This window comes from Nicotiana sylvestris, chromosome 7, assembly GCF_000393655.2.
Source record: "Nicotiana sylvestris chromosome 7, ASM39365v2, whole genome shotgun sequence".
In the NCBI taxonomy this organism is placed as follows: Eukaryota; Viridiplantae; Streptophyta; class Magnoliopsida; order Solanales; family Solanaceae; genus Nicotiana; species Nicotiana sylvestris.
Window position 1 is genome coordinate 133869076 of NC_091063.1, and position 7751 is coordinate 133876826.

The window sequence follows — 7751 nt, forward strand, 5'->3', positions numbered from 1 at the left end:
GCTCAACACATAAAAGGGGTTAAGGGAATGGGACTGGTTTGAGTGAAAGGTTCAAGAGAACCTGGTCCTAAGTCAAGGGTAGCAATAGACTGCTACCTTAACTTAAAACATACTCACATACAGGGGACTAAAGGGAAGGGGATCACATGAAAGCATTCATATAAACATCAAGAAAAGCATAACAGAACTTAAAGATGCAGGAGCATGAGGCATGACAGACTAATTTATAGCCATTTAGTACCAGAAAACATGTAGTTGAGAGATCATGTAGAAGGGAGAAGTAAACACATAGTTTTAGAGAACAATATTTAAATTGTAGAGACCTACCAGTTGCAAGTTCCAAACGACAGAATAAATAGAGCAGTGAAACAGCCAGAAAACCTTTAGCAAACACTTGAGGAAAGCAAAGAGATTCCAAAGTCTAGCCTTGGCTTTCAGCCGGCTAGTCAGAACAATAGCACAAGTAATAGTAAACAAGAGAGAGCTTTGAGTGTGTGTGTGTTTTTTAACTCAGTTTTCCGTGAGTTTGAAGAGAAGGAGTAAGGTATTTATAGTTTGAAAACATGTGGTAAGTAAGGCAAAAATATAATTCAATACCAATCAGAATCAATTAGAAGAGGGGAATTCCTTTAATTAAGGAATTCGAATTTGAATAGGAGAGGGCAGAGTTGTATTTAAGGAAAGAAAATCAGTAACACATGGTGCAATAAAGGGTAAATACATAGGAGAAGCCTTTTAAAAATACATGGTTAGATAAATAAGGTAAGGGTAAAATCAATCAATCACATAGTAAATCAGGAATCAAAGATTCGAAAATCATGAATTAAGTTAGAAAACAGGTCCAAATAAAACAGGGAGAGAATAGAAATCAATCCCAAAAATTAGGGTTGTTTAGAGAGGAAAAGGTCTGATTATAAAGAGTGTATAAATTTAAACATGCGAGGCTAGAATTAAACGAACAGTGCAGTCATGTGATCAAATAGAAAAACATAGACATGCGAAAATCAAGAGGTCTTGCAAAGCTTAGCAAGAATCAGAAACATGAGACGAGTTTAGGGTTTTGGAATCAGACAAGAAGCAACACAAGAATCAAACAATCGTGCACAGATGGTTGGAAATCCCCCCAAAATTTAGGGTTTCTCCCCACAGCTCACATGCAAAGACGAAGCATAGAAGATCAGTCAAAATAAACTCAGGGAAACCCAAAGAACACAGACAGTTCATGGAAGCAACACAGTAAAAGAAATCCTTAGAAACCCTAGGAAAATACAGTAAAGAAAATACACAGAAACCCATAGTGAAACACTTAGCAAAGTAAAAATATAAAAAATAGCAGTAAAACAAGTAAAAGATCACGGAAACCCTAAGTTTTAAGAAGATGAACAGTTCGAAAGCCAAAAATCGAAAAGATATGGAAAATACTTTAAAATCTTAGAAAATAACACGGATCTGAAGTAGATATTAGAGAGAAACAAAGAAAACCTCGAGGGCTTAGGGTTTCAGAGAAAACCCTAGAAACTGAGAAAGGCCTGGAACGGACTGGTCCTGAGTCGGAGATGGACTCACAGGGCTAGGACTCGCCGGAGATGAGCCAGAAAGGGCCATAGAACTTGAATCGGAAGGATTCTGAGCCGGGGTCTTCAAAGTCGGATTCTGAAACCTCGAGCAAAAGGAGCATAGGGGTATGTGGGGGTAGGTACAGGCTACTCAGGGTATGAGAGGCCATGATTTCCGGTGGAATAAGGTCGGAGACCGGTGAAATAGGCTAGGGTTTCGGAGGGGCTTGGGAGCGTTTGAGAGACGTAGGGGATATAAGGGCGGCTACTGAAGAGAAATGATTAGGGTTAGGGGAGCTTGGGGGTTTAATTAAGGCAAGGCGGATGAGGGTCGTTGATTAGAATAATCAATGGTCACGATTAAAGAAAGGATCTGGGCGGGTTTATTTAATAGGGTCTGGGTCGGGTAATTGTTGAAATTGGGTCGTATAATTGGGTTCAATTTGGGCTGGGATTTGGGTTTAATTTAGGCTATAATTGAAAGTAAAGAGGCTACAATTTAAATAGCCAATTTTCCCCATTTTGAATTTATAAAAATAGTAAATGGTGTTAAAAAATCAAATTAGAAATACTGAGTTAATAAACAACGCATAAGTATTAATTTAAAAATATTAGAAATGATTTTGTGATTATAAATGCTATTAAATCGAGAAATAGGCAAAAATTGCTATTTTATGCAATTTTAGCTTAAAATACCAAATGGACTTGTAAAATTATGTAAAAATCATGTAAATTATTTTTTTTGTGTAAATGTGAGAATAAAATAAATTATTCACCAAAATAAGAAGTTTTTGGGAATAATTATTGGATTTTATAGTGCAAAATATGTCATAAATTAGTTTTAAAAATCTTTAAAAATTTGGGAAAAATACCAAAGCCTTTGGGGATGCTTGTATATGTATATACATGCTATTCTAAAAGTATTGTGAGCATAAAAATTCATAGGGAAAAATTGGGTATCAACAGCTGCCCCTCTTTACCCGGGGAGGATGAAAGAGTTGTCGGGTAAAGACAAGATGGCCAATTTTGACCGGATCAGTGATTGAAAAGAGTTTTGACCGGGCCCTAGCTTTTGAGCTGCCTATATATCCCCGTTTTACAGGAATCAGGCCATATGTAGTTCAGGTACCATTGACGGAATATGCTGATGGAAATGCGAAAAACGGACGCGATGGTTATATCTGAGAGGGTGTCTGGAATCGGACAGGATGCGGAGAACTGGAGAGGGCATTGCTCCTGCAGCGACGGCCGTGAGTCAACTGGAGTACCTGCAAATGGGCGATGTGCATATATATTGCATAATTTAAACGTGATGAAAATTCCCATTGGACCATGAATGCTGTCTTTGGACGGTTAGGATGACGTCCTCAGACTATGATGTCCTGGGCCCTGAAGAGCATAAAATAAAGATTCGAAGGCCATGAATTGGTATTCTCGGGCTATGTAGATGGTGCCTTCGAACTATGACGCCTTTGAATAAGTTGGCGATTTTTCAGCCCATGAGAAGGTGGAAATCTTCCAGCCGAATGAATGCAAAGAGCGGCAATTTTTCAGCCAAGGCGTGAATTTGAATGCAGGTGGCGATATTTCAGCCAAAGCGAGAATTTAAATAAAGTGGCGATACTTCAGCCATGCAGGATGTCGACAGAGCTTAGTCTCGAAAGGCAGATAGATAGCCTTATGCAATATGGAGGTAGAGCTTAACCTCGAAAGGCAGAGAATAGCCTTATGCAAAATATAGATGGAGACAGAGCTTAGTCTCGGAAGGCAGATAGATAGCCTTATGCAATATGGAGGTAGAGCTTAACCTCGAAAGGCAGAGAATAGCCTTATCAATATGGATGGAGATAGAGCTTAGTCTCGGAAGGCAGATAGATAGCCTTATGCAATATGGAGGTAGAGCTTAACCTCGAAAGGCAGGGAGTAGCCTTATGCAAAATGCAGATGGAGACAGAGCTTAGTCTCGGAAGGCAGATACATAGCCTTATGCAATATGGAGGTAGAGCTTAACCTCGGAAGGCAGAAAAGTAGCCTTATGCAGGTGATGATGGAGGTAGAGCTTAACCTCGGAAGGTAGAAAAGTAGCCTTATGCAAGAATGCAGATGGAGACAGAGCTTAGTCTCGAAAGGCAGAAAGTAGCCTTATGCAGTGCAGGAATGTAAAGGAGCAAATAGTAGTAATTTTCTTAGCTGATAGGCAGTTGCAATATCATGACTGTTGGGGAATGTTGGGTGTAGATAGTAGACCTTTGTGAGTTGAAGTGATTGTTTCGAGGGTTTCGACTTTGAAGAGTGAATGTGTTTTGCATTGCGATCTGAGTTCCTGCATCCAAAGAAAAATCGTGAGTTCTGTAGAGGGGAAAGGTTAGTTCGTATCCCTTGGCTCCTGACGTTACGTATCATTGGGGTAGCATTGCTAAACGACGGTGATGCAAATGATGTTTAGGCATGATTCAGTAAACATAATATAAGTATATATATTTTGAAAAAAAAAATGATTTTATTTTGGATGAACCAACAACTGAAACGTGGTTCAAGACACGGCAACCTTGCTTGCTCCGAAATTTTGAGGGTCCTCCTCAAAATCCTGCCCCAGTTCACTGGGCTGGCATTGCTGACGGCTGTGCTGAATAACTGAAAGCGGATGGATTCCAGAATTTTGAGGGTCCTCCTCAAAATTCTGCCCCAGTTTACTGGGTTGATGTTGATGCGAAAGCCGACAAACTGACTTCGGAATTTTGAGGATCCTCCTCAAAATTCTGCCCCAGTTCCAATAGCGGGGAAAATGGAATTTTTATTAAAATGTCACCAAACCCATAGGGCTGCCTACGTATCCCCTCTTAAACGGGAATCAGGTCAGGCATAGTTCAAATTACATCGTAAAGAAAAGCATATGATCAAATGTAGTATCTCTTTACTGCGTCTGAGTTGACTGGCTTCGGCCAGACTTCTCCGTCCATTTCTGATGGTATCCAGCAAAACAATCGACAAACGACTGCAGCTCATGTTTTGTAGTTGTCAATCAAGATGTGTATAATCGGCAAAGGAAAGTCGTCTTTGGGACTGGCCCGGTTGAGATCCCGGTAGTCGACACAGACCCTAACCTTCCCATCCTTCTTTGGTACCGGCACGATGTTGGCTAACCATGTCGGATATTCTACCACCTTGATAACCCTGGCTTTGACTTGCTTAGTAACCTCTTCTTTAATCTTCAAACTCAAGTTTGGCTTGAACTTCCTGAGCTTCTGCTTTACCGTCGGACATGTAGGATCTGTTGGCAACTTGTGAGCCACAATGGATGTGCTGAGGCCAGTCATATCGTCATAAGACCATGCAAAGATATCCTCATACTCTTTTAGGAATTCTTTGTACTCTTTCTTTTCTGATGGCGACAAATGTACGCTGATACGTGTTTCCTTGACATTCTCAATATCACCCAAATTAACAACTTCGATCTCATCTAGATTAGACTTAGGCCTATTCTCAAAGTTTTCGACCTCTCTAACAACCTCTTCTAGTATATCATCCTCTTTTGAATCTATATCCGTTTGTTGCATTGCCTCATTGCAAGTCACAGTTGTTGGTTCATCATCAAGATATGTAAGAGTAACGCTGTGTAAAACAAAGTAAATGATAGAGAAAAGTAATAAGAGTGCAATATACAATGAATTTGAAATGCTTTGATTGAAATTCATAATCGTTCGAGACATCAGAGCTCTTTTGGAAAGTAAAGACAATGCAGAAAGGAAAAGCAACTAAAAAAATAAAGATGCGATGCATGATGCTCGTTCGGCCTTGCCACCCCGAAGATGTCCGGGAACTGGTGGTCCTGACCGACCAATTGGTGAGGTGTTCCCCTCGGTTCACGGCTTGAATGGAAGGGCCTTCCTCCCCTTCCTCCTCGAAGATAACACAGCAATCCATATTATCCTTCAGAAACAGGTTCTTTATTGCTGCCAATGTCTCATCTTCCTCTGATCCATATATGACATCAGTTGGCTGAAAAGTCTGCCCTAACTGGTAGAGGGTGCTCTAGCGGGTAGTAGGGATCGCTCCATGGTAGCGACCAGTCATTGAACTCCTTCCAAGTGTATTCATAACCCAGGCCAAAAGTAGTTCCATGCTTCTTCAACTGGATAGGCTTGGTGATACCCTGGAGATTCTTGCCAAGCCCCTTTCCGGGCTCGTATCCACTCCAATTCAGAATGCTCTCAATTTTGTTATCCCACCACTTGTCTTTGTCTATGGCGTTGACTCGCTCGATGTGATGGTATGTTCACCACCAATTTTCCTTCTACCTCCGATCATCAGGATTGTCTGGCGACTATATATAGGGTTGCTACCGTCTCCATGGATGATTACTTCCTGATGATTCCATTCAAATTTACAGCCTGATGCAAAGTTGATGCCACAGCCCCAGCGGCGTGGATCCAGGGTCGTCCTAGCAATAAATTGTAGGACGCTGGTACGCCAATGACTTGGAACTCGACATCGAACTAGGTGGGTCCCATTTGCAGGCATAAGTTAATTTCTCCAATGGTGGACCTCTGAGATCCATCAAAAGCTTTGACACTGATAGCCCCATCTTTGATCTCGTGCAATCCCTTACCCAATGTCCTGAGAGTTACCAACGGACAAATGTTGAGGCTAGATCCCACGTCGACTTGAATCCTAGTGATAAAGTGATCCTCGCATTGCACAGTGATGTGCAACGCTTTGTTGTGACCAAGCCCTTCTAGCGGTAATTCATCTTCGTGGAAGGTGATCTTATGGCTTTCCAGTACCTGCCCCACCACGTTTGCTATTTCGCCTCCTGTTATGCTGCTGGGAACATAAGCTTCACTCAGTATTTTCATTAAGGCATTTTTATGTGCCTTAGAGCTTTGTAGAAGAGCCAGAATAGAAATCTGTGCTGGCGTTTTGTTCAGTTGCTCGACGACCGAGTACTCTTTGGCCTGTACCTTCCTCCAAATGTCATCGAGTCCAGTTTCAACAGCCTGCCCGAAGGCCTGCTTGCTGGACTCAACCAAGTGTTCCGGGGTATATACCCTGCATGTCCTGGTCATGCCCTGTGCAGCAATTGCTTCCCCAATATATGTCTTTCCCTTCCTTCTAGCCTAAGCGGTGTAATCCCAAGGTATAGAATTTGTCTTGAACGGGGTTACGTCTATCATGGAGACTGGAATTGGTGCCTTGGGAGGTAACACAGTAACTTCAAACGGTGTAGGCGCCTTTGGAACCCCGAACTCAACCTCAATTGGTTTTGGCGCCTTTGCAGGAGGTGCTTCAAACTCGAGTGGTACGGACACATTTACCACATCGCCCTCAGAGGGCTGAATCTGGACAACAATGGGATTGAGAGTAACTATTGGCTTCTTAGGCTCGTCTCCTTCAGCTATCAAACCGATTGAACCCTTGGGGTCCTAATCATCTTCGATCTCGATCATGTGGATGCCTCCACCCTTGTGGTCAGGTAGAGGGTTGTTGCGGACATTAGGAGCGGGCTCCTTTCTATAATGGTCTTGTTGTCAATCAGATTCTGAATCTTGTCTCTCAACAAGCGACACTCGTCGATGGTATGGCCTTTCATCCCGGAATGGTATGCGCAAGTCTTGTTTGGGTTGATCCACTGGGAAGGGTTTTCTGGAGTTACGGCTGGGATAGGGGTAACGTAACCAGCTGCCTTGAGTTTTCCATATAATTGGTCAATTGGCTCGGCTATGGCGGTATATTGTCTAGGAGGTTTGTGGTCGAAGTTTGGTCTAGATCGAGGGAAGTTTTGGTGGGTAGGAGGTGATGGATAGTGAGGAGGTTGGGAGCTATATGCTTGGTATACGGGTGCGGGTTGGGAATATCTGGGTGAAGTGGATTGATATGCGGGAGGTGGAGAAGATTGGTAAATGGGTGGTGGAATTTGGTAGGTGGGTGATGGTGCCTGGTAGTTTAGGGAAGGTTGGTATGTGAGTGGAGTTGAGGGGTATGATTGGTATTTCATAGGGGAATTGTTCCTTTGCGCAACCATTACAGAATTTACATCCTTTTTCTTTGACGAGCCACCAGACTGTAAAGCCTTGTTGGTAGCTTGCAATGCCTCGAGGTTAGTGACCATACCATTTTTGATGCCTTCTTCAATACTTTCTCCCAACTTGATGATGTCGGAGAACTTTTGTCCCTCTATTAGCATCAGCCTCTCGT